Genomic DNA, 27,816 nt, shown 5'->3' on the forward strand with positions numbered 1-27,816 from the left:
TCTGCACAGGCAAAGCTGCCTATGACAAAAAAACACAAGTTTAAATTTCACACCAATCCTACACAGGCAGACTTTCCATCTTGAAGTAGGGTTAAGTGTAGCTTGCTCCTGGAAATCCAGATTTTCTACTAATACCTGGAAGCAAAGGTTTTGTGAGAACCAAAAGGCCTGAAGTATTAAACTTTGTTGAGTCTGGCACAAAGTGTGTAAACTTCATTCAAGGTTTGTAACAATTTGTATGTTTATTTCTTTTACTGCACCGCGTTTAGTGGCGCCTCAAAAAAACCTGGACAATAATTAATTAGATGATGAAACAATGTTGTGAAATAATAACAAAGTATAGAACGTAAAACTGAAAAGGGTACTTAAAGAAACAAAACCAAGGGAGCAAGGAAGAAAGGAAAAATAATAATACCAGTCATAGAGATGATAAATTAAAGAAGCGAATCATGGTTTCGTTACCACCTGTCGAAAAGACAAGTGTAGGCCAGATGATAGAGGTGCCGATTTCATTGTCTACACATTATTATGGTCCCCATAGCTTATGGAATTGTATGCCAAATAAAGTCTGTCACAGTCCACATCTCATGGACGAGAAGCAAAGTATACATTTTGTGACTGATGCTTGCAAAATGCACACAGTTAAACCCTAATATGCATACCACATCTTCATCTCCACAGTACTGGCATAAATGTATAGGAAAGAGATGGGAATATAATTATCCTTGACCATAAGGTGACCAAGAAGCTATTTGTTCATATTTATGCTTTCCACTATATTGCTGGTTAAAGGTTTGACAGTTTCCTCAGCGGCATTACTTTCAAGAAGATTGCACGTACAGACACTGCTTGCACAGCTGATGTAAATAAGTATTGGACTGCATTGGCCTCACCCACAAACAGTGTAAACAGTATTTGAATTGTTTTGATGCTTAACAACTACCCTCTCTCTCTTTCACACTTGTGCCATCTTTCTTTTGTCTTCTAGGCAAAATTCCCTTGAGCCACTTGCATTTTGTTCTTGAAGTTTTAACAGCAGTCTGAAGCATAGCTCATATTTATGTTTGTTGCTTTCCCTGAAAAAAAAAAAATATATATATATTAGTATCTGTCTGGAACAGTTGGCACACTCAGTTTCACAGCTTCATACTAAAACCCTTTTAATTTTGCTCTGAAGGTCCAGTGATTGGTAGCACATTAAATTCCTTAATAAGTAATTACATAATGGTGTTTCAATTAAAAAAGGTAATAGCAATATAGGACTAACGTAGTTTTGATTTACACGACCAGCTAAGCCATTTTTTCAGGTGGTTTGCAAAACTTTGTAGGTAAAGTATAGAATTCTGGGCAAATGCAATGCGCAGTGGGCAGTTTTTGTCCACTGTGCAAAACGTGTCTTATAGTGCGTGTCCACAAAATAGGGTTATGGAAATAGGCATCATCTTTACTATCGATTACACCTACAGCTATTAGGTATGTTTCAAATTGAGCCTCCTAAAAAAAATAACAGCTCTCATTTCCTGTCACAGAAAAGGCATCCCTATGAGTGGTGCAGAATGAGGTATTTTGTTATATATTTGTAGACATAGATATATATCTTACCTACTGGTGGTGGCCAGTAGGTAGTTATAGTTAGGACTTACTTTTCATAGGAAAAGCATTTTTTGTTTTCCCAATAACTTTCATGCCATTTGACAAATCTTCACAAAATTTTCATAATTAGTACGACAGTCAGTTCAGCTGCTGTGTTGAAAGTTTTAAGGTGATCCATCAAGGCGGGGCCGAGAAAAAGTGGGGCCCAACACATGTTTTCCCCTTTCATTTTCCCATAGGGTCTTTAGACAAAACTACAGCCCAAACCGTTGAACAAAATTACACCAAATTTTGCAAAAAGCTAGATCTTGGTGCACAGATCGTGCTTTTGTATTATTTGGTGTAAATCCATTCAGTTGTTTTGGAGTAATTGAAGGGAAAATAAATATAGATATCTGTGCAGAGCCTAGGCATAGATCTCTCAGTGAGATCTTTTTTGCTGTCAGCCATCTTGGGACCAGTATACATAAAAGCACCCCATTAACCCCTTCGCTGCCAGGCCTTTTCCCCCTCCTGTGCCAGGCCTTTTTTTGCCTATTTGGGGCAGTTCGCGCTTAGGCCCTCATAACTTTTTGTTCACATAAGCTAACCAAGCCAAATTTGCGTCCTTTTTTTCCAACATCCTAGGGATTCTAGAGGTACCCAGACTTTGTGGGTTCCCTTGAAGGAGGCCAAGAAATTGGCCAAAATACAGTGAAAATTTCGTTTTTTTTTAAAAAAATGGAAAAAGTGGCTGCAGAAGAAGGCTTGTGGATTTCCCCCCGAAAATGGCATCAACAAAGGGTTTGTAGTGCTAAACTCAGCAGCTTCCTAGCTTTCAGGAACAGGCAGACTTGAATCAGAAAACCCAATTTTTCAACACAATTTTGGCATTTTACTGGGGCATACCCCATTTTTGCATTTTTTGTGCTTTCAGCCTCCTTCCAGTCAGTGACAGGAATGGGCATGAAACCAATGCTGGATCCCAGAAACCTAACCATTTCTGAAAAGTAGACAAAATTCTGAATTCAGCAAGGGGTCATTTGTGTAGATCCTACAAGGGTTTCCTACAGAAAATAACAGCTGAAAAAGAAAAAAATTGAAATTGAGGTGAAAAACACATCAATTTTTCTCTATGTTTTACTCTGTAACTTTTCCCTGCAATGTCAGATTATGGAAAGCAATATACCGTTACGTCTGCTGGACTCCTCTGGTTGCGGGGATATATAGGGCTTGTAGGTTCATCAAGAACCCGAGGAACCCAGAGCCAATAAATGAGCTGCACCCTGCAGTGCGTTTTCATTCTATACCGGGTATACAGCAATTCATTTGCTGAAATATAAAGAGTAAAAAATTGCTATCAAGAAAACCTTTGCATTTCCAAAAAGGGCACAAGATAAGGTGCTGAGGAGCAGTGGTTATTTGCACATCTCTGAATTCCGGGGTGACCATACAAGCATGTGAATTATAGGGAATTTCTCAAATAGATGTCTTTTTTACACACTCTCCTATATTTGGAAGGAAAAAATGTAGAGAAAGACAAGGGGCAATAGCACTTGTTTTGCTAATCTATGTTCCCCCAAGTCTCCCGATAAAAATGATACCTCACTTGCGTGGGTAGGCCTAGCGCCCGCGACAGGAAACGCCCCAAAGCGCAACGTGGACACATCGACAATTTTGGGAGAAAACAGAGGTGTTTTTTGCGAAGTGCCTACCTGTAGATTTTGGCCTCTAGCTCAGCCGGCACCTAGGGAAACCTACCAAACCTGTGCATTTCTGAAAACTAGAGACCTAGGGGAATCCAAGGAGGGGTGACTTGCGGGGCTCGGACCAGGTTCTGTTACCCAGAATCCTTTGCAAACCTCAACATTTGGCTAAAAAAACACATGTCCCTCACATTTCTGTGGCAGAAAGTTCTGGAATCTGAGAGGAGCTACAAATTTCCTTCCACCCAGCGTTCCCCCAAGTCTCCCGATAAAAATGATACCTCACTTGCGTGGGTAGGCCTAGCGCCGGCGACAGGAAACTCCCCAAAGCGCAACGTGGACACATCCTAAATTTTGGAAAAAAACAGAGGTGTTTTTTGCAAAGTGCCTACCTGTAGATTTTGGCCTCTAGCTCAGCAGGCACCTAGGGAAACCTACCAAACCTGTGCATTTCTGAAAACTAGAGACCTAGGGGAATCCAAGGAGGGGTGACTTGCGGGGCTCGGACCAGGTTCTGTTACCCAGAATCCTTTGCAAACCTCAAAATTTGGCTAAAAAAACACATGTCCCTCACATTTCTGTGGCAGAAAGTTCTGGAATCTGAGAGGAGCTACAAATTTCCTTCCACCCAGCGTTCCCCCAAGTCTCCCGATAAAAATGATACCTCACTTGCATGGGTAGGCCTAGCGCCGGCGACAGGAAACACCCCAAAGCGCAACGTGGACACATCCTAAATTTTGGAAAAAAACAGAGGTGTTTTTTGCGAAGTGCCTACCTGTAGATTTTGGCCTCTAGCTCAGCCGGCACCTAGGGAAACCTACCAAACCTGTGCATTTCTGAAAACTAGAGACCTAGGGGAATCCAAGGAGGGGTGACTTGCGGGGCTCGGACCAAGTTCTGTTACCCAGAATCCTTTGCAAACCTCAACATTTGGCTAAAAAAACACATGTCCCTCACATTTCTGTGGCAGAAAGTTCTGGAATCTGAGAGGAGCTACAAATTTCCTTCCACCCAGCGTTCCCCCAAGTCTCCCGATAAAAATGATACCTCACTTGCGTGGGTAGGCCTAGCGCCGGCGACAGGAAACACCCCAAAGCGCAACGTGGACACATGCTAAATTTTGGAAAAAAACAGAGGTGTTTTTTGCGAACTGCCTACCTGTAGATTTTGGCCTCTAGCTCAGCCGGCACCTAGGGAAACCGACCAAACCTGTGCATTTCTGAAAACTAGAGACCTAGGGGAATCCAAGGAGGGGTGACTTGCGGGGCTCGGACCAGGTTCTGTTACCCAGAATCCTTTGCAAACCTCAACATTTGGCTAAAAAAACACATGTCCCTCACATTTCTGTGGCAGAAAGTTCTGGAATCTGAGAGGAGCTACAAATTTCCTTCCACCCAGCGTTCCCCCAAGTCTCCCGATAAAAATGATACCTCACTTGCATGGGTAGGCCTAGCGCCGGCGACAGGAAACACCCCAAAGCGCAACGTGGACACATCCTAAATTTTGGAAAAAAACAGAGGTGTTTTTTGCAAAGTGCCTACCTGTAGATTTTGGCCTCTAGCTCAGCCGGCACCTAGGGAAACCTACCAAACCTGTGCATTTCTGAAAACTAGAGACCTAGGGGAATCCAAGGAGGGGTGACTTGCGGGGCTCGGACCAGGTTCTGTTACCCAGAATCCTTTGCAAACCTCAAAATTTGGCTAAAAAAACACATGTCCCTCACATTTCTGTGGCAGAAAGTTCTGGAATCTGAGAGGAGCTACAAATTTCCTTCCACCCAGCGTTCCCCCAAGTCTCCCGATAAAAATGATACCTCACTTGCGTGGGTAGGCCTAGCGCCGGCGACAGGAAACACCCCAAAGCGCAACGTGGACACATGCTAAATTTTGGAAAAAAACAGAGGTGTTTTTTGCGAACTGCCTACCTGTAGATTTTGGCCTCTAGCTCAGCCGGCACCTAGGGAAACCGACCAAACCTGTGCATTTCTGAAAACTAGAGACCTAGGGGAATCCAAGGAGGGGTGACTTGCGGGGCTCGGACCAGGTTCTGTTACCCAGAATCCTTTGCAAACCTCAACATTTGGCTAAAAAAACACATGTCCCTCACATTTCTGTGGCAGAAAGTTCTGGAATCTGAGAGGAGCTACAAATTTCCTTCCACCCAGCGTTCCCCCAAGTCTCCCGATAAAAATGATACCTCACTTGCATGGGTAGGCCTAGCGCCGGCGACAGGAAACACCCCAAAGCGCAACGTGGACACATCCTAAATTTTGGAAAAAAACAGAGGTGTTTTTTGCAAAGTGCCTACCTGTAGATTTTGGCCTCTAGCTCAGCCGGCACCTAGGGAAACCTACCAAACCTGTGCATTTCTGAAAACTAGAGACCTAGGGGAATCCAAGGAGGGGTGACTTGCGGGGCTCGGACCAGGTTCTGTTACCCAGAATCCTTTGCAAACCTCAAAATTTGGCTAAAAAAACACATGTCCCTCACATTTCTGTGGCAGAAAGTTCTGGAATCTGAGAGGAGCTACAAATTTCCTTCCACCCAGCGTTCCCCCAAGTCTCCCGATAAAAATTATACCTCACTTGCGTGGGTAGGCCTAGCGCCGGCGACAGGAAACACCCCAAAGCGCAACGTGGACACATCCTAAATTTTAGGAAAAAACAGAGGTGTTTTTTGCGAAGTGCCTACCTGTAGATTTTGGCCTCTAGCTCAGCCGGCACCTAGGGAAACCTACCAAACCTGTGCATTTCTGAAAACTAGAGACCTAGGGGAATCCAAGGAGGGGTGACTTGCGGGGCTCGGACCAGGTTCTGTTACCCAGAAACCTTTGCAAACCTCAACATTTGGCTAAAAAAACACATGTCCCTCACATTTCTGTGGCAGAAAGTTCTGGAATCTGAGAGGAGCTACAAATTTCCTTCCACCCAGCGTTCCCCCAAGTCTCCCGATAAAAATGATACCTCACTTGCGTGGGTAGGCCTAGCGCCGGCGACAGGAAACACCCCAAAGCGCAACGTGGACACATGCTAAATTTTGGAAAAAAACAGAGGTGTTTTTTGCGAACTGCCTACCTGTAGATTTTGGCCTCTAGCTCAGCCGGCACCTAGGGAAACCGACCAAACCTGTGCATTTCTGAAAACTAGAGACCTAGGGGAATCCAAGGAGGGGTGACTTGCGGGGCTCGGACCAGGTTCTGTTACCCAGAATCCTTTGCAAACCTCAACATTTGGCTAAAAAAACACATGTCCCTCACATTTCTGTGGCAGAAAGTTCTGGAATCTGAGAGGAGCTACAAATTTCCTTCCACCCAGCGTTCCCCCAAGTCTCCCGATAAAAATGATACCTCACTTGCATGGGTAGGCCTAGCGCCGGCGACAGGAAACACCCCAAAGCGCAACGTGGACACATCCTAAATTTTGGAAAAAAACAGAGGTGTTTTTTGCAAAGTGCCTACCTGTAGATTTTGGCCTCTAGCTCAGCCGGCACCTAGGGAAACCTACCAAACCTGTGCATTTCTGAAAACTAGAGACCTAGGGGAATCCAAGGAGGGGTGACTTGCGGGGCTCGGACCAGGTTCTGTTACCCAGAATCCTTTGCAAACCTCAAAATTTGGCTAAAAAAACACATGTCCCTCACATTTCTGTGGCAGAAAGTTCTGGAATCTGAGAGGAGCTACAAATTTCCTTCCACCCAGCGTTCCCCCAAGTCTCCCGATAAAAATGATACCTCACTTGCGTGGGTAGGCCTAGCGCCGGCGACAGGAAACACCCCAAAGCGCAACGTGGACACATGCTAAATTTTGGAAAAAAACAGAGGTGTTTTTTGCGAACTGCCTACCTGTAGATTTTGGCCTCTAGCTCAGCCGGCACCTAGGGAAACCGACCAAACCTGTGCATTTCTGAAAACTAGAGACCTAGGGGAATCCAAGGAGGGGTGACTTGCGGGGCTCGGACCAGGTTCTGTTACCCAGAATCCTTTGCAAACCTCAACATTTGGCTAAAAAAACACATGTCCCTCACATTTCTGTGGCAGAAAGTTCTGGAATCTGAGAGGAGCTACAAATTTCCTTCCACCCAGCGTTCCCCCAAGTCTCCCGATAAAAATGATACCTCACTTGCATGGGTAGGCCTAGCGCCGGCGACAGGAAACACCCCAAAGCGCAACGTGGACACATCCTAAATTTTGGAAAAAAACAGAGGTGTTTTTTGCAAAGTGCCTACCTGTAGATTTTGGCCTCTAGCTCAGCCGGCACCTAGGGAAACCTACCAAACCTGTGCATTTCTGAAAACTAGAGACCTAGGGGAATCCAAGGAGGGGTGACTTGCGGGGCTCGGACCAGGTTCTGTTACCCAGAATCCTTTGCAAACCTCAAAATTTGGCTAAAAAAACACATGTCCCTCACATTTCTGTGGCAGAAAGTTCTGGAATCTGAGAGGAGCTACAAATTTCCTTCCACCCAGCGTTCCCCCAAGTCTCCCGATAAAAATTATACCTCACTTGCGTGGGTAGGCCTAGCGCCGGCGACAGGAAACACCCCAAAGCGCAACGTGGACACATCCTAAATTTTAGGAAAAAACAGAGGTGTTTTTTGCGAAGTGCCTACCTGTAGATTTTGGCCTCTAGCTCAGCCGGCACCTAGGGAAACCTACCAAACCTGTGCATTTCTGAAAACTAGAGACCTAGGGGAATCCAAGGAGGGGTGACTTGCGGGGCTCGGACCAGGTTCTGTTACCCAGAAACCTTTGCAAACCTCAACATTTGGCTAAAAAAACACATGTCCCTCACATTTCTGTGGCAGAAAGTTCTGGAATCTGAGAGGAGCTACAAATTTCCTTCCACCCAGCGTTCCCCCAAGTCTCCCGATAAAAATGATACCTCACTTGCGTGGGTAGGCCTAGCGCCGGCGACAGGAAACACCCCAAAGCGCAACGTGGACACATGCTAAATTTTGGAAAAAAACAGAGGTGTTTTTTGCGAACTGCCTACCTGTAGATTTTGGCCTCTAGCTCAGCCGGCACCTAGGGAAACCGACCAAACCTGTGCATTTCTGAAAACTAGAGACCTAGGGGAATCCAAGGAGGGGTGACTTGCGGGGCTCGGACCAGGTTCTGTTACCCAGAATCCTTTGCAAACCTCAACATTTGGCTAAAAAAACACATGTCCCTCACATTTCTGTGGCAGAAAGTTCTGGAATCTGAGAGGAGCTACAAATTTCCTTCCACCCAGCGTTCCCCCAAGTCTCCCGATAAAAATGATACCTCACTTGCATGGGTAGGCCTAGCGCCGGCGACAGGAAACACCCCAAAGCGCAACGTGGACACATCCTAAATTTTGGAAAAAAACAGAGGTGTTTTTTGCAAAGTGCCTACCTGTAGATTTTGGCCTCTAGCTCAGCCGGCACCTAGGGAAACCTACCAAACCTGTGCATTTCTGAAAACTAGAGACCTAGGGGAATCCAAGGAGGGGTGACTTGCGGGGCTCGGACCAGGTTCTGTTACCCAGAATCCTTTGCAAACCTCAAAATTTGGCTAAAAAAACACATGTCCCTCACATTTCTGTGGCAGAAAGTTCTGGAATCTGAGAGGAGCTACAAATTTCCTTCCACCCAGCGTTCCCCCAAGTCTCCCGATAAAAATTATACCTCACTTGCGTGGGTAGGCCTAGCGCCGGCGACAGGAAACACCCCAAAGCGCAACGTGGACACATCCTAAATTTTGGAAAAAAACAGAGGTGTTTTTTGCGAAGTGCCTACCTGTAGAGTTTGGCCTCTAGCTCAGCCGGCACCTAGGGAAACCTACCAAACCTGTGCATTTCTGAAAACTAGAGACCTAGGGGAATCCAAGGAGGGGTGACTTGCGGGGCTCGGACCAGGTTCTGTTACCCAGAATCCTTTGCAAACCTCAAAATTTGGCTAAAAATACACATGTTACTCACATTTCTGTGGCAGAAAGTTCTGGAATCTGAGAGGAGCCACAAATTTCCTTCTACCCAGCGTTCCCCCAAGTCTCCCGATAAAAATGATACCTCACTTGTGTGGGTAGGACTAGCGCCCACGAAAGGAAAGGGCCCAAAACACAACGTGGACACATCACATTTTTTTATAAAAAGCAGTGCCTACCTGTGGATTTTGGCCTGTAGCTCAGCCGACACCTGAGGAAACCTAGCAAACCAGTGCATTTTTGAAAACTAGAAACCCAGGGAAATCCAAGATGGGGTGACTTGCGGGGCTCTGACCAGGTTATGTTACCCAGAATCCTTTGCAAACATCAAAATTTGGCCCAAAAAACACTTTTTCCTCTCATTTCGGTGACAGAAAGTTCTGGAATCTGAGAGGAGCCACAAATTTCCTTCCACCCAGCGTTCCCCTAAGTCTCTCGATAAAAATGGTACATCACTTCTGTGGGTAGGCCTAGCGCCCACAAAAGGAAATGGCCCAAAACACAACGTGGACACAACATATTTTTTCACAGAAAACAGAGGTGTTTTTTGCAAGGTGCCTACCTGTGGTGTTTGGCCTGTAGCTCAGCCGGCCCCAGGGGGGGGGGCAGAAATGCCCTAAAATAAATTTGCCCCCCCAACCCCCACCCTCCCCCGCCGGGAGCGACCCTTGCCTACGGGGTCGCTCCCCCTGCGTGACATTGGCACCAAAAAACAAATCCCCGGTGCCTAGTGGTTTCTGCCCCCTTGGGGGCAGGTTGACCTAAACTCAGCCAATCTGCCCCCAAGGGGGGCAGAAATGGCCTAAATACAATTTGTCCCCCAGGGGAGCGACTTTTGCCTGATGGGTCGCTCCCCATCTCTAAAAAAAAAAACAAAGAAAAATTCCCCTGGCGCCTAGAGGTTTCTTCCCCCCCTGGGGGCAGAAATGGCCTAAAATAAATTGCCCTCCCCCCCAGGGAGCGACCCTTGCCTAAGGGGTCGCTCCCTTTGCGTGAAATTCACACAAAGAAAAAACTCCCTGGTGTCTAGTGGTTTCTACCCCCCTTGGGGGCAGATTGGCCTCATCAAAATAGGCCAATCTGCCCCCAAGGGGGGCAGAAATGGCCAAAATATAATTTTCCCCCAAGGGGAGCGACCCTTGCCTAAGGGGTCGCTCCCCACCAAAAAAAAAAAAAAATGAAACAAACAAAAAAAAAAAGGTCCCTGGTGCCTAGAGGTTTTTGCCCCCCCTGGGGGCAGATCGGCCTAATAGTAGGCCGATCTGCCCCCCGGGGGGGCAGAAAAGGCCTTCCCGAAAATATGCCCCCCCTGGGAGCGACCCTTGCCCAAGGGGTCGCTCCCTTTTGTCAATAACAATAAAAAAAAAAAAAAATCCCTGGTGTCTAGTGGTTTCTACCCCCCTTGGGGGCAGATTGGCCTCATCAAAATAGGCTAATCTGCCCCCAAGGGGGGCAGAAATGGCCAAAATATAATTTTCCCCCCAAGGGGAGCGACCCTTGCCTAAGGGGTCGCTCCCCACCAAAAAAAAAAAAAAATGAAAAAAAATGAAAAAAAAGGTCCCTGGTGCCTAGAGGTTTCTGCCCCCCCTGGGGGCAGATCGGCCTAATAGTAGGCCGATCTGCCCCCAGGGGGGGCAGAAAAGGCCTTCCCGAAAATATGCCCGCCCTGGGAGCGACCCTTGCCCAAGGGGTCGCTCCCTTTTGTCAATAACAATAAAAAAAAAAAAAATCCCTGGTGTCTAGTGGTTTCTACCCCCCTTGGGGGCAGATTGGCCTCATCAATATAGGCCAATCTGCCCCCAAGGGGGGCAGAAATGGCCAAAATATAATTTTCCCCCAAGGGGAGCGACCCTTGCCTAAGGGGTCGCTCCCCACCTCAATAAAAAAAAAAAAAAAAAAAAAAAAAAGGTCCCTGGTGCCTAGAGATTTCTGCCCCCAGGGGGGGGCAGAAAAGGCCTTTTCAAAAAAATGCCCCCCCTGAGAGCGACCCTTGCCCAAGGGGTCGCTCCCTTTTGTCAATTTCAAAGAAAAAAAAAAAAATCCCTGGTGTCTAGTGGGGTTTCAAAAGCCGGATTGCAAGCAATCCGGCTTTTGAAACCCTCGGAGGGACTTCAAAGGGAAGGAAATACTTTTCCTTCCCTTTGAAGCCCCTCCGGGCTTTTGCATTTCTTTTTCAATCGCGCTGGAAGCAGAGCTTCCAGCGCGACGAGGGAGGCCCCTGTGACACATCAGCGCGCGCGCGCGCGCTGACGTCACAGGGGGGGGTGGAAGGGGAAGGTCTTCCCCTTCCATCCCCGACTTGGGGGGGGAAGGGGGGTGCACGGGGGGCGCGCTAGCGCGCCCCCAAGTTTCCCTGTGCCATGGACGAGATGATCTCGTCCAAGGCACAGGGGAACTGTAGCCTTGGACGAGATCATCTCGTCCAAGGCACCGAAGAGGTTAAAATGCATTGTAGGGAATGGCAGACTTTGAAGGTCATAAAGGTTAATAACAGATTGTATTTACAATAAAAATCATTTGTTATGGTACCATACTAATTTAGGATTTGTAGAAGTTCTAAGGTGAAAATGATGGGATTTCATGAATCATGTTTGAAAGAAAACTGTTTTCTCATGATTTTCCTATAGTGGTTAATGAAGGTGTTCCAGAAGCTAAAATGAGAGCATATTATCTGTAAATTCACACTATAATTCTCAGCCATATGAGAATGAAGTCTGACATTCTCAGTAAAACATGTACTTCCAACAGGAGCAGCCTGTGAGTTGACTCCTTTGTGTTCTAGTCTACTGCAGTCTCCCAGAGTGTTCTAAAGAATAACTGGAGTACTAACATTCTTACTTATGACAAAGTGTAGCACACAGACACCCTCTTGATCAAATCAAACTGGTAAAACTTAATACATTCAATTTTGAAAGGAACAAAAGGAAGGGGTTAATTTTGTCATAGAAATGATGGTTGTGTGCTGTAGAAAAAAAATAGGATATGTTTTAAGTGAGTTCCCAAATTTCTTCCTCTTCTATGTAATTAAAACATTCTGACATGCAGACTGAAACATGCACTTTCAACACCAGCAGCAGACTCAGTTAACTCCCTAGTGATCAGCAGCTTCTCTGCAGAGTTATAATGTGCAACTAGTGTGCTAAAATTCTGAATTTATGCCAAAAGTGTGGCATGTCTGAACGCCATCTTGATGGATTCAAAGCGGAAAACTGAAAGCATTTTTTATTGAGGATACTGTAGTAAATTAGGAAATTATGGAGTTTCGCAACAAATAAGTCTCCCAAGATGGCCACAAGAGGGAAAAAGACCCCAAATGTAGCCAAATATCACACAAATGTAGCCCAATGTCATACGTGTTTAAAACACTTAGGGCCTGATTCCGACCCCGGCGGTCAAGGACCGCCGGGGCCGGGGTCGGCGGGAGCACCGCCAACAGGCTGGCGGTGCTCCACAGGGTATTCTGACCGCGGCGGTTCAGCCGCGGCCAGAAAGGGAAAACCGGAGGTCTCCCGCCAGTTTTCCGCTGCCCTGTAGAATCCTGCGCCGCCATGGGGATTCTGACCCCCATACCGCCATCCTGTTCCTGGCGGCTTCGGCCGCCAGGAACAGGATGGCGGTATGGGGTGTCATGGGGCCCCTGGGGGCCCCTGCAGTGCCCATGCCATTGGCATGGGCACTGCAGGGGCCCCTGTAAGAGGGCCCCACCCTGAATTTCAGTGTCTGCTTAGCAGACACTGAAATTCGCGACGGGTGCTACTGCACCCGTCGCACATCCTCCACTCCGCCGGCTCCATTCGGAGCCGGCATCCTCATGGAGGGGTGTTTCCCACTGGGCTGGCGGGCGGCCTGTTGGCGGTCGCCCGCCAGCCCAGTGGGAAACGCAGAATACCCGCGGCGGTCTTTTGACCTCGCAGCGGTATTCTGGCGGTTCCCTCCAGGCGGGCGGCTCCCGCCGCCCGCCGGGGTCAGAATGACCCCCTTAATTTTTTTGTTTTTTCTGCAGTTTTATATAGCACAGACTTGACCCAAAGGTATTGGAGTGCATTACATGAGCATCAGGACACATTTATTTTGGTGTTAGGCATGGGGAAATTAAGTGATTTGCAAAAATTCACAGGATGTCGAGCGGACACCAAAACTCAAAGCTGGTTCCCCAGTTGCAAAGTCTGCTGCTCTAGCTGTAACACAACATCCTCTCCCCTAAGTGTAACAAATAATCAAGTGATCAACTGGATAAAAAAATAAAGATAGCAAATACCTTAAAAGTGCTTTGTCGCTATTTGAGAAGTCAGAAAATATGTCTGCATTTTCGTTTTTTTACAGCACTAACCATAATTTCTCTGGCAATAAGACCCGCTCATTTTTATATTTTCTAAAGGAAATGCTTTAGGTATTACAGTTTTGGTTACATCAAGATAACGTACCACACGTTTGTAATAAATATAGAATGTTAACAAGCTAGTTGTTCATTGGAATACTGTAGGGAGGCAGAGATGAGGGGCACAGACTTGGACAATTGAGGGCAGGGAGGAGGGTGCAGAGGCAATACGTTGACCACGCTAGGCAGGCGGGAGAGGCAGTGGCAGCACAATGGACCATCGAGGACAGAGGGAAAGGGGGCGGGGCAACAAGCCAACCATGCAGGACATGAAAGAGAGGCTGTGGCAATATAGCAGACCATTGAAGGCAGGAAAAAGAGGCAGTGGAAGTACAACCATACATGACAACAGACTAAATTCAGGCAGAGGGCTCCCATTGTGTTTAAGCCCAAATGGGCTTTATTTTATCAGCTTCCTGCCTAAAATATCATCTTATTCCACGTAAATCAATGAGGATAATCAATTCCTCAGGTTTTCTTATTTCAAAATCACCCTCTAACCAAGTTTAAAGTGTTGGCAAGTATGGTACTTTGAATCAAGGAGGGCAGGAGGAATGGGATAGGGACATGGAATCAGATAGCAGAGGACAGGAGGGAGATGGGTAGGGACACAAAACTGATATTACAGGGAAAGCATCAGGGTTTGCAGTAGCACAACACATTGCACAGGGCAAGCGGGATGGCAGTGCAGCAAAACGGACCGTGGAAAGCAATAGGAAGGGGACAGGCCCAGGCACATGGACAGCAGAGGGGAAGAGGCAAGGGCAACAGACAGACCATACTAGACAGACAAAGAAAGTTGCAGCATAACTGTCCATGAAGGGCAGGAGGAAGGGGGTAGTGCCAGCACATTGGACTATGTAGGGGAGGCGGGAGGGGCTGGTGCATGGGCTCAGACAACAGAGGGTAGGGAAGAGGTGGGTGTGGCAGCAATCCAGTTGTTCAGGGCAGGCGTGAAGGGCAGTGACAGAACAACGACCACACAGGGCTGTAATGAGGGAGCAGGGCCCTGCACTTGGACGGTGGATGGCAAGGAGGCAGGAGAGACAGGAGCAGCAAGCTTGGGTTGGGGGCAGCACAGTGCTAGGCCAGGCTCTGCGTCCAACACCCCCTCCCACCATGCATTGCGATGGGCATCTTACTTAATCTTAAAAAAACGTAGAAATTCACTGAAAAAACAAAGGTTACAGGGACTCTATAGGTAGTAAGTATGTTAGAAATGGGGTCTCTAGTTGGCAGTGGTTTGCACCCTGTCCAAGTAGGGATTCTCACTCTAGTCAGGGTAAGGGAGTCACACACCTAGATAACCCCTGCTCACCCTATTGACACGAGCAGTCAGGCTTATCTCAGAGGCAGTGTGTAAAGTATTTGTGTACACACACACACGCACACAGAGTAACACAGTGACAACACTACAAAAGTACTCCACACCAGTTTTGAAAAATAGCAAATATTTATCTGAATACAACAAGCCCAAATTGACAAAAATCCAACATAAACAAGCTAAGATACAATTTTTTTAAAGAGTAATCTCAGTATAGCTTAGAAACACCATATCTCCAACTGGAGCTGTCACAACGTAGTTGACGGAGTTGTTTCCAACAGTCCGATGCCACTCCCAAGGGAGTGAGGGCCAGTCACGGAGTCTTACAGATCCCCAGGTACAGTACCTCTAAAAACGGTGAAACAAAGATGTTGCACAAAATTGGGGAGGTGCAGCGTTGGTTCCTTACTGCTACCTGGGAGGTGAGGTGTCCGTTCCTTACTGATAGGCAGAGGAGATGAGGTGTTGGTTCCTTGCAGTTGCAGGGGAGGTGATGCGGCGTCGGTGGCGAGGCACTGGTTCCTTATGGTTGATGAATCCAGCAGGTCAAGACATGCAGCATCGACTTTGTAGTGTCGAGATCTCACAATGGGGGTCACAGGTGCTGTGTCGGAGTACGGTGTACCAGACATCGGGACACAGCACTCAGGACACACGCAGTGGCGGGAGTTCGGAAGCGCTTCAGCTGCGTCAGCCCTGCAGCATTGGTTGTAGTCATTGCACTCAGCGGGACCATGGCTCCTGGTGCAGGCAGTGGCACTGAGTTGTTCAGAGACATTGGTTCCTAAGTCACTTCGGTGTCGATGCACTTGATTTCTTCTTGGTTTCATCAGAATTCACTTCCAAGGGCCCAGGAACTGGATTTGGCACCACTTGGCAAGACAGGACTCTCAACAAGAAAGTCCAAGTGCTGGCAGATGAAGTCTGATGTCCCTGAAACTTCACTACAGATGGCAAGCTCAGTTCATGCTCTTGGGGAACCTTGGGAAGCAGGATGTAGAAAGCAAAGTCCAGTCCTTTCACTCACAGGGCAGAAGTAGCAGCAGCAGCCCATAATAGCATAGCAACAGGCAGAGTGGCAGGTCCTCCTCAACATCCCACTCTTCTCCCTGGCAGAATGTCCTCAGTCCAGAAGTGTTCTGAAGTTGTGTGGTCAGCAGTCCTATACTTATACTTATTTCTGCCTTTAAAGTAGGCAAACTACAAAGTTGAGTCTTTGTAGTGCACAAGACCTTGCCTGTCCTGGCCACAGAGACACTCCAGGGGGTTAGAGACTGCTTTGTGTAAGGACAAGCACAGCCCTATTCAGGTGCAAGTGTGAGAATCTCCCTCCATTCCAGCCCAGGAAGACCAATCAGGATATGCAGAACACACCTCAGCTCCCTTTGCGCAACTGTCTTGAGTGAATTCACAAATAGCCCAACTGTCAGTTTGACCCGGATGTGTATTCAGCAGCCAGGCAGAGTCACCAAATGGTTAAGCAAGAAAATGCCCACTTTCTAAAAGTGACATTTTCAAACTTACAATTTAAAAAACAACTTTACCAAAAGATGTATTTTTAAATTGTGAGTTCAGAGACCCCAAACGCCAAATCTCTACCTGTTCTCAATGGAAATTTACATTTAAAAGGATATTTTAAGGCACTCCTCATGTTATCCCACTGGAGAGACAGGCCTTGCAATAGTGAAAAACTAATTTAGCAGTATTTCACTATCAGGACCTATAAAACACACTAGTACATGTCCTACCTTTTAAATGCACTGCACCCTGCCCATGGGGCTGCCTTGGGCATACCTTAGGGGTGACTTCCATGTAGTAAAAAGGAAGGTTTGAGCCTGGCAAGCTCATCAGCTCTGGGGATGGGGAGAGCATCTGTCTTCGTGACAGAGTTGAGACCCCGGTAGTCCACGCAGAACCTAAGTTCTGGCTTGGAACCGGGGGCAACAGCCTTGGGAACCAACACTGCTGGGCTGGACCAGGGACTGCTCTATCAACCCAAGAGCCAGCATCTTGGAAACTTAATCCTTGATGCTGGACCTCACTTTCTCTGAAACCCTGTATATGTTATCCTTTACAGGTGGACTGTCTCCTGTGTCAATGTCGTGGACACACAAGTGTGTGAGTCAAGGAGTGAGGGAGAACACGGAAAAGAACTGCTCCAACAACTCATAGCAGTCTCCCCTCTAATCTAGAGTCAAGAAGTCAGAGGGATTATAACCCTCCACTGACCCATCACCTTCATTGGCAGAGAGGAGGTCGGTAGAGGCTCACTCTCCTCTTCCATGCCCTCATCTGTCACAAGGAGCAAACTGACGTCAGTCCTCTCAAAATGAGGCTTCAGTCTGTTGTGGTGGAGAACCCTCAGGGGGTTTCTAGTGGTATTGAGGTCCACTAGGTAAGTGGCCTCCCCCTTCCGCTCCTTGATTTCAAATGGGCCAGTCCAGTGGTCCTGGAGAGCTCTAGGCTTTACTGGCTCCATCACCCATACCTTGTCTCCAGGGGAGAATTCCACCAGAGTGACCTTCTGGTCATACCACTCCTTCATCACCTCTTGACTGGCCTCGAGGTTGCTCTTGGCCTGTTTCCAGAAACGCTGTGTATGGTTGCAGAGGGCCAGAATGTAACTGACCACATCCTGGGGACGTTTCTTGGGAGCTTTCTCCCACCCCTCCTGTACTATGCATAGTGGTCCCCTGACAGGGTGACCATAGAGGAGTTCAAAGGGGCTGAACCCCACCTATTTCTGGAGCACCTCCCTGTAAACAAAGAGAAAGCATGGCAAGAGGACATCCCATTTATGCCTCATGGCCTCAGGCAGGCCAGTGGTCATGCATTTCATGATCTTGTTGAATCTTTCAACAAGTCCATTAGTTTGAGGATGGCAAGGGGTGGTAAACCGGTAGGTTACCCCACACTCATCCCACATGGACTTCATGTACGCTGACATTGAAGTCTGTGCCTCTGTCAGACACAACCTCCTTTGGGAACCCCACATGGGTAAATATCCCCATCAGAGCTCTGGTCACCACTGGTGCAGTCACTGTCCTCAGAGGGATCGCCTCTGGGTAGCGGGTGGCATGGTCCACCAAAACCAGGATAAACCTGTTGCCCAGGGCGGTCTTGAGGTCTAAGGGACCAATGACGTCGATGCCCACCCTTTAAAAGGGGGTGCCAAAAATGGGAAGTGGGATCAGAGGGGCCTTAAGCCTTTTCCCTGTCTTACCACCAGCCTGGCAGGTTGGGCAGGCCCTACAGAAATTATCTGAGGCTACCCGCATTCTAGGCCAATGGAAGTGGGTGACAAGCCTGGCAAAGGTCTTGTCTTGCCCCAAATGTCCTGCCAGGGGGATGTCGTGAGCCAGGCCCACTAGGAAGGCCCAGTAACACTGGGGGACCACTAGCACACGTGCTGCCCCAACGGCCGGTACCTTAGGCTCACTGTAAGGAGATAATTCTTCCAATATATGTGGTGATTGCCAGAGGCTTCACCTCCTGCTTGGCTGAGGCCTGTTACCTCAGACCCTCAAGAGTGGGGCACTCCTTCTACGCTTTGCAGAACTCCTCCCTGGTTGGCCTGCCCTCCACTTGCCAGCCAGCAAGCTCAGGCAGATTACCCAGGTCGGCAATATCCTCCCCAATTGGCTCAGGGGCCTCCTCCTCTGGGACCCCGTCAACCACCATGGGAATATCTGGAGCTGGTTTCCCGCACCTCTTACCCTTCTTCTGTGCAGCTGTCTAGCCATTGTTCCAGGCTCCAGAAACCCTTGACTTCCTTCTCGGGCAGCCATGGGCCATGTGGTCATGCAGACCCATTCAGGCAAACCTAACATCTCCAGGTGGGATCTGAGCTCCACCTCTTTCCAGGCAGTGTGCTCAAGATCATTGCCTAACAGACAATCTACAGGCATGGCAGGACTCACAGCTACTTTTAGAGTACCAGAGACCCCCCCCCCACTCGAAGGGAACCAGAGCTACTGGTAGGTGGCTCTCACGATTGTCAGTGACTATGACCTGGTGGAATGTATTAGGGATGACCTACTCTGCTGACACCAGCTGACCCCTGACAGTAGTCATAGTGGCTCCTATGTCTCGCAAAGCCTCCACCCTTTGCCCATCAATGGTGACCCACTGCCTACACTTGGAAGTATTGGCAGGCATGTGGGCTTTTGGCACCATTTCCTTATCTCCCAGGGATACTAGTGGCACCTCTATCTGCTCCCCAAAATGGGGACCACCTTCCCCCCGAGCGCTACACTAGCCAACCCAGGTGCCTACCCTCCAGTGGGGGGCTGTGCCCTCTTTGGACACTGAGAGTCTCCCTTATAGTGTCCAAACTTGAAGCACTCTAAGCAAGAGGAGATAAACTTCCCATTCTTCTTGTCTGATTCAGGTGGGGACTGCAGCTTTAATGGTTGTGTATCTGTTTTGATCCTTAGGATCCAATGCAAGGAGTGTGTTCCTCCCCACTACTGGTACGTACCACCACAAGGCCGCCCCCCCCTTGGTCTTCTGAGACCCCATGAGCTCTTAGTGCAACTTCATAAGTAGCCAACCACTTATCAATGTCATCTCCCACCACATAACTTGGCACTACATTTGTGGGTATACAAACCTTCCATTCCCCAGCAGATCATGCATGTATGCTGCCACCATCACTGCTGGACTCGGACTGCCTCGCCTTGATATCCAGGTCTTTGAGTCTCAGTTCATGAGCCAACAAAAGTTTATTTTCAGCCAAGGCTCTCTCAGCTGCAGCCTCATCTCTCTCAGCTTCAGCTTGTTTGGCTGCTCTCTCAGCCTCTCCCTCTGCTTTCCTCTCCTCTGCTTCCATGTTTAACTTTGCTATTTGTAGTTGAAATTCTCTCTCCTCCCTCCTTTCCTCTGCAGTCAGGCCATGGCTAGAGACACTGTTCGCTGGTTTACTAGGGGGCACACTTCCAGGGATAACATCCCCTGCTACTGGCAAAAAACCATGTGAGGGGCCATCCTGTGGACCTTCCCCCTCCTCAACATTCTCATCTGAATGAGCTTCTGCCCAGGCCCTCAGCGCCGTTTGGTATTCCTCCTTTCTAGAGGCACCCTGGGTAGGTACTCCCATCCCCTTGCAGAACCCCTGCAGCTGTTTAACAGTGTATGTCTCCAGCTTGGCTAGGTCAAAATCTTCAGCTCCTGCTTGAGACCCAGCCACGGACATGTTGAATGAGGATTTAGTTAAAAACTGTTAGGCAGAAAACGAAACTGCAGAAAAAATCAACTTGACCTTCAACTGTGTGTAGGTAGTGTACACTTAGCTATTGTATGCCACTGCACAAATACAAGTCCTATCCTCACCGCTGATCACCAATGTTAGAAATGGGGTCTTTGGTTGGCAGTCAGGTTCCCCCCGTCCAACCAAGGACCCTCACTCTAGTCAGGGTAAGTCACACACAATCTAAATTATCCTGCGCCCACACTCTGGTAGTTTGCCACTGAGCAGTCAGGCTTAACTTAGAAGGCAACGTGTAAAGTATTTGTGCAATAACTCATCCAATAACACAATATAGCCCCACACAAATACACCACACAGTGTTTAGAAAAATATATAATATTTATCGGGATAAATGCAGGTCAATATGATCAAGATTCAATAAGTACACGTTGAAATATCACTTAGAAAATGATAAAAAGAGTTTTTAGTTCTTAAAAATCCTTGGCGTGCAGGACGAAGTCACAGGAGCTGCGTTCATCCGGTGGGCGATTTCAGGGAAATTTCGGTCGAACGGCAGGCGCTGCGTCGATTCTCCTCGCAGGAAGTCGGGCTGCGTCATTCTGGCTCGGCGTCGATCTAGTGGCCCTTGCGTCAACGTTCCGGTCGCAACACTGGCACTGCGTCAATTTCCTCTCGGGGAGCCGGGCTGCGTCGTTCCGGTTCGGCATGTGGTGATTTTCTCACGGCAATGCAGGCTGTGCATCGTTTCTGGCAGGCTGTGCGTCGAATTTTCGCCGCACAAGGAGTTCTTTGCAGGAGGAAGTCTTTTTGGTCCTGAGACTTCAAGGAACAGGAGGCAAGCTCTATCCAAGCCCTTGGAGAGCACTTCTCAGCAGAGCCAGAGGGCAGCAAGACAGCAGAGCAACAGCAGGGCAGCAGTCCTTTGCAGAAAAGCAGTCAGGTGAGTCGTTTGGGCAGCCAGGCAGTTCCTCTTGGGAGGTTACAGTGTCTGGTTCAGAGTTTCTTCACCAGTGGTATCTTGTCCAGAAGTGTCTGAGTTAGGAGGGTCAGAGGCCTTGTTAAAATACCCAAATGTGCCTTTGAAGTGGGGGAGACTTCAAAGAGTGGCTTAGAAGTGCACAAGGTCCCCTTTCAGTTCTATCCTGTCTGCTAGGGTCCCAGTAGGGGGTTTGGCAGTCCATTGTGTGAGGGCAGGCCACTGTCCTTTGACATGTAAGTGTCAGGCCCTCCACCCTCCCAGCCCAGGAATACCCATTCAGTATGCAGATGTGTGCAGGTGTGACTGAGTTTGGGGTTGTCTGAGGGAGCTGTCAAGTAACCCAGCCAGACGTGGATTGGAAGGCACAGAGGGATTTAAGTGTAGAGAAATGCTCACTTTCTAAAAGTGCCATTTCTTAAACAGTGATATTAAATCCAACCTCACCAGTCAGCAGGATTTTGTATTACCATTCTGGCCATACTAAATATGACCTTGTTACTCCTTTCAGACCAGAACCTACCACTCAAACAGTATACGAGGGTAGCCCCAGTGTTAGACTATGAAAGGAGCAGGCCACACAGCAGGAGTTTTACACTACCAGGACATATAAACTACACAGGTATAAGTCCTGCCTTTTATCTACATAGCACCCTGCCCTATGGGTTACCTAGGGCCTATCTTAGGGGTGACATATGTAGAAAAGGGGAGTTTAAGGCTTGGCAAGTACTTTTAAATGGCAAATCGAAGTGGCAGTGAAACTGCGTACACAGGCCTTGCAATGGCAGGCCTGAGGCATGGTTAACCCCTTCGCTGCCAGGCCTTTTCCCCCTCCTGACCCACGCCTTTTTTGGGCTATTTGGGGCAGTTTGTGCTTCGGCCCTCATAACGTTTTGTCCACATAAGCTAGCCAAGCCAAATTTGCGTCCTTTTTTACCAACATCCTAGGGATTCTAGAGGTTTGTGGGTTCCCTTGAAGGAGGCCAAGAAATTAGCCAAAATACAGTGAAAATTTCCATTTTTTTTTAAATGGGAAAAAAGGGCTGCAGAAGAAGGCTTGTGTTTTTTTCCCTGAAAATGGCATCAACAAAGGGTTTGCGGTGCTAAAATCACCAGCTTCCCAGCGTTCAGGAACAGGCAGACTTGAATCCGAAAACCCAATTTTTCAGCACAATTTTGGCATTTTACTGGGACATACCCTATTTTTACGATTTGTTTTGCTTTCAGCCTACTTCCAGTCAGTGACAGAAATGGGCATGAAACCAATGCTGGATCCCAGAAACCTAAACATTTCTGAAAGGTAGACAAAATTCTGAATTCAGCAAGGGGTAATTTGTGTAGATCCTACAAGGGTTTCCTACAGAAAATACCAACTGAAAAAAAATAATATTGAAATTGAAGTGAAAAAAACAGCAATTTTTCTCTACGTTTTACTCTGTAACTTTTTCCTGCAATGTCAGATTTTTGAAGCAATATACCGTTACGTCTGCTGGACTCTTCTGGTTGCGGGGATATATAGGGCTTGTAGGTTCATCAAGAACCCTAGGTACCCAGAGCCAATAAATGAGCTGCACCCTGCAGTGGGTTTTCATTCTATACCGGCTATATAGCAATTAATTTGCTGAAATATAAAGAGTGAAAAATAGCTATAAAGAAAACCTTTGTATTTCCCAAAATGGGCACAAGATAAGGTGTTGAGGAGCAGTGGTTATTTGCACATCTCTGAATTCCGGGGTGCCCATACTAGCATGTGAATTACAGGGCATTTCTCAAATAGACATCTTTTTTACACACTCTCTTATATTTGGAAGGAAAAAATGTAGAGAAAGACAAGGGGCAATAACATTTGTTTTGCTATTCTATGTTCCCCAAGTCTCCCGATAAAAATGATACCTCACTTGTGTGGGTAGGCCTAGCGCCCGCGACAGGAAATGCCCCAAAACAAAAGGTGGACACATCCCATTTTTTGACAGAAAACAGAGGTGTTTTTTGCAAAGTGCTTACCTGTAGATTTTGGCCTCTAGCTCAGCCGGCACCTAGGGAAACCTACCAAACCTGTGCCTTTTTTAAAACTAGAGACCTAGGGGAATCCAAGATGGGGTGACTTGTGGGGCTCTGACCAGGTTCTGTTACCCAGAATCCTTTGCAAACCTAAAAATGTGGCTAAAAAAAACACCTTTTCCTAACATTTCGGTGACAGAAAGTTCTGGAATGTGAGAGGAGCCACAAATTTCCTCCCACCCAGCGTTCCCCCAAGTCTCCCAATAAAAATGATACCTCACTTGTGTGGGTAGGCCTAGCGCCCGCGACAGGAAATGCCCCAAAACACAACGTGGACACATCCCATTTTTTGACAGAAAACAGAGGTGTTTTTTGCAAAGTGCCTACCTGTAGATTTTTGGCCTCTAGCTCAGCCAGCACCTAGGGAAACCTACCAAACCTGTGCATTTTTTAAAACTAGAGACCTAGGGGAATCCAAGATGGGGTGACTTGTGGGGCTCTGATCAGGTTCTGTTACCCAGAATCCTTTGCAAACCTCAAAATTTGGCTAAAAAAACACATTTTCCTCACATTTCGGTGACAGAAAGTTCTGGAATCTGAGAGGAGCCACAAATTTCCTTCCACCCAGCGTTCCCCCAAGTCTCCCGATAAAAATGATACCTCACTTGTGTGGGTGAGCCAGGTGCCTGCAACAGAATAAGGCCAAAAACTTGTAGAGATAGAGGGGATAGCACAGCGAGTTGATAAGGACATATTTTTATTTTATACATCTTTAGGCTGACTCTGCTTTGGGGACCCACACAAGTGAGGTGTCATTTTACTTGGGAGACTGAGGGGAATGCTGGGGAGTATGAATTTTGTGCTGGAGCGGTGATCGTACAAACGAAAGTCAGGAAAATATGCTTTTTTAAGCAAATTTTGAGGTTTGCAGAGGAGTCTGGGTAAGAAAATGTTGGGGGATCCACGAAAGCCACACCTCCCTGGACTCCTTGGGGTGTCTAGTTTAAAAAAAAATCTGGGTTTGGTAGGTTTCCCTAGATGAAGGCCGCACCCAAGACCAAAAACATAGGTGCCCATTCCCCCCCAAACACAGGTAGTTTTGTAATATATCATTTTGATGTGTCCACATACGTCTGTGATGTGCCAAATACAAAAATTGTGAAAAGAAACGCACTTAGGTTATGTGAAAAAGACCTCTCACCCACCAACCAAGTTGGTGGCATGCTTCATCATCGGGGTCCCACCTGAGACACCTAGTGTGTCTCAAGTGTGCTGCGACACCTGATTACAGCGGAGCAGGTTTTGTCATTTGTACCACACATACTGGTTGGATTTGGCACGAGGGTGAGTGATGGTTCAGTAGATCAAATTTTATTAACGTGAGATTTCACAAAAGTGAAATGCACTGGTAATAACTGAAAGGCCAAAAAACTGTACCAATGACTCGCAGCTCGTGAGCTGTAAAGCCACGGCAAGGCACCAACCGCTTTACAGTCCATTCACACACCTTTCATACATGACACGCACAAGACCATTCATGCCGCCAGCCACGGGCCCAGCACATTACAACACTTGCATCGACAGACAGCGCCAGTCAAGGGCCCATCACTTTCATATGCCCACATGCCTGATACAGCAATCACACCAGCTGATGAGTGTGGGGACTGGTGTTTGGCTGGCACCGCTAGCCAAGCGCCACCCCACCCATACCGCCAGCCAAGCGCCACCCCAAGCACACCGCCAGCCAAGCGCCACCCCACCCATACCGCCAGCCAAGCACCACCCCAAGCACACCGCCAGCCAATCGCCACCCCACCCATACCGCCAGCCAAGCGCCACCCCAAGCACACCGCCAGCCAAGCGCCACCCCACCCATACCGCCAGCCAAGCGCCACCCCACGCACACCGCCAGCCAAGCGCCACCCCAAGCACACCGCCAGCCAAGCGCCAGCCCAAGCCCAAGCACACCGCCAGCCAAGCGCCACCCCACGCACACCGCCATCACTTTTTTTTTGTTTATAAACAACAAAGAAACCACTAACTAATTACAAAATAAGTACAAAACTACAAACACAAAAGCTCTAACTAAATACATGACAGTAATGTCAACCTTGAAACTGAACATATGAAAATATAAAATAGGCAGTTTACACTCACGGTATTTCCCAAAAGTTTTTCCTTGTGTGGTAACTTCTAAAACAGCCGGGCACACACAGCCCAGGCTTTGAAGGGCATCGGGGCAGCACATCCGGCTCTCTCTCCGGATTGATCTCCGGGCACATACTCTACATTTCTTTGTGGGCAAGTCTTTTTTGGGAGTGGGAGGAATGTGATCTGGAAAGTGCCAATCTTGCAATCTAGCCACATCCTCCACCACTTCTACTCTAGGAACTCTTGCCTGTTCCACCACAATAAGGCTTTCTATCACTGACTCCTGAAATTTAACAAATGTCATGCTTGACTCAGGTGAACAATCCTTGAACACAATAAAAGCATTAAAAGTTGCCAAATGAAATAAATGTAGGGCCAACTTTTTATACTACACGTAAGACTTACGAAGAGCAGTGTAAGGTTCCAACCTCTGATCTACTCTATCAACACCACCGATGTGCCTATTGTAGTCCAAAATGCACGCAGGTTTGCACACTTCCGCAGCCTGACCCCAAACAGTCACAGGGGAAGTACTCTCATCATGGATGGTAGATAGCATGTACACATCCCTCCTGTCTGAAAATTTCAGAGCTACCAGCTCATTATTCCGCAAGGCACTGCACTGTCCCCTCTCAAGTTTTTTACAGACAAGCTCCCTTGGATAGCCTTTCCGGTTAGAACGGATTGTGCCACAAGCAACAGTGTCCACTCTAAACAACTCCTTGAACAACTGCACTCCAGTGTAGAAATTATCTACGTACAAATGGTGACCTTTGTTAAACAGTCGTCTACTAAGTTCCCACACAATTTTTTCGCTAACTCCAAAAGTGGCCGGACAACCAGGAGGGTCAATACTGGAATCCCTACCAGTGTAGACCCGGAAATTATACACATATCCTGTACTGCTTTCTGACAGCATATACAATTTAATCCCATACCGTGCCCTCTTACTAGGAATGTACTGCTTAAAAACTAAGGCCCATATTTATACTTTTTTAGCGCCGCATTTGCGTAGTTTTTTGACGCAAAATCGGCGCAAACTTTCAAAATGCAATTGCATTTTGGAAGTTTGCGCCGATTTTGCGTCAAAAAACGACGCAAATGCAGCGCTAAAAAAGTATAAATACGGGCCTAAACGCCCTTGAAACGGACCAAAGACTCTTCCACACTTATCTCTTTGCCTGGAACATAGACCTCTGAAAACCTATCTACAAAATCATCAAGGACAGGCCTAATCTTAAAAAGACGGTCACAATCAGGGTGATCTCGTGGCAAGGCTAAAGCATTGTCTACAAAATGCAGCATACGAAGAAGAAGCAAATAGCAATTACATGTCATAGTTGCAGGAAATATAGCCGTTGCCACCAAGGGACTAGTAGATCAATAAGAAGCCAGTGACGGCTTCCTGATCAACCCCATCAAAAAAGTCAAACCTAAAAACTTTTTCATCTCTTCCATATATGTGTGAACCCACTGAGTAGCTCTAGACTGAGGCATACGTCTGGCAGCGTTGTCCCGCAAATATTGCTCTGCATACAAATTAGCCTGCTCCACAATCTCTTCCAAAAATACATCGTCCATAAACAAGTGAAAGAAATGGACAGGCAAAAAGTTTTCCGAATTGACTCTACACCCTGGGAGACCAGTAAATGCAGGTAACTGTGGCTGCTCCATGTTTGGGGCAATCCAGGTGTCAGGTCTTCTAATGGGAAACCCTTCAGCCCCAGGCTGCTGCACTCTTGGCACATCAATGTCCTCCTCTGCAACAGGCCCTTCATCTGCACTGAGAGTAGCTTCCTCATCAGAAGAATACTCTCGGACAGAAAACTCACTGCCAGAATCTCTCACTTCCTCCTCTGCCTCAGATGCAGAGTCAGTCTCGTAATCATGGTCTGAAGACGACTCAAAGAGCATGCCAACAATCTGCTGAGCGGTCACTCTGCGGCTAGCCATGATCCTCACTAACAACAAATGGATTGCCAACAACTAGCACTAAAATAAGTAATAAACAAAGTGTAGCTTTATCACAAAGAGTTATGTTCTAAAAAACTATACCACTCACTTGCCTGAAAAAGCTACTCACCAACAACTACTCTGCACAGACACAGCAATCACCAATGATATCCCACTAAAAAGAAAAAAGAAAAAAGCAAATTAGACATATGACAACACAAATATCATTGTGCTCAAATCTAAGGACAATTTCACACACAATACTGCATTTAGTACATAACCTACAAACATGTCATTCATGCATGTCAACAATACTCCTTTGGAGTAAATTGCTTTCACTTACCTAAAACATGCAACTATGCAAACCGCAGGACAACAACTGCCAAAACCGCAAGGATCCACAGCAAAGGAAGCAAAAGCTTTGAACTAGAACAAAAAGAAGAAATAAACTGTTATAATCACAAATACAAAAACTTCGCCAGTTGACAAACACCCCACCACCAAGAACTTAGAAATTGTCCCTGGTGCCTAAGTGGCTTCTGCCCCACTAGGAGGCAGATGGGCCTAAAAAAAAAAAATAGGCTGATCTGCCTCCAAGGTGGGCA

The 27,816-nt window shown here is 47.3% G+C and overlaps 1 protein-coding gene and 1 long non-coding RNA gene across 8 annotated transcripts in view; one reads left to right on the plus strand and one right to left on the minus strand.

Moving 5' to 3' along the window:
- MBNL3 (muscleblind like splicing regulator 3) overlaps window positions 1–27,816 on the plus strand; it is a 525,152-nt gene that overhangs the window by 176,228 nt on the left and 321,108 nt on the right. The window lies entirely within an intron of this gene.
- Window positions 293–27,698, minus strand: LOC138264207 (uncharacterized). The gene is made up of 3 exons (XR_011199289.1): window positions 27,555–27,698; window positions 27,342–27,386; window positions 293–1,076 (listed from the first exon to the last, which is right to left on the minus strand). It is a non-coding gene; the product is annotated as an uncharacterized lncRNA (long non-coding RNA).

The sequence above is a fragment of the Pleurodeles waltl genome, chromosome 2_1 (assembly GCF_031143425.1).
Source record: "Pleurodeles waltl isolate 20211129_DDA chromosome 2_1, aPleWal1.hap1.20221129, whole genome shotgun sequence".
Classification (NCBI taxonomy): domain Eukaryota; kingdom Metazoa; phylum Chordata; class Amphibia; order Caudata; family Salamandridae; genus Pleurodeles; species Pleurodeles waltl.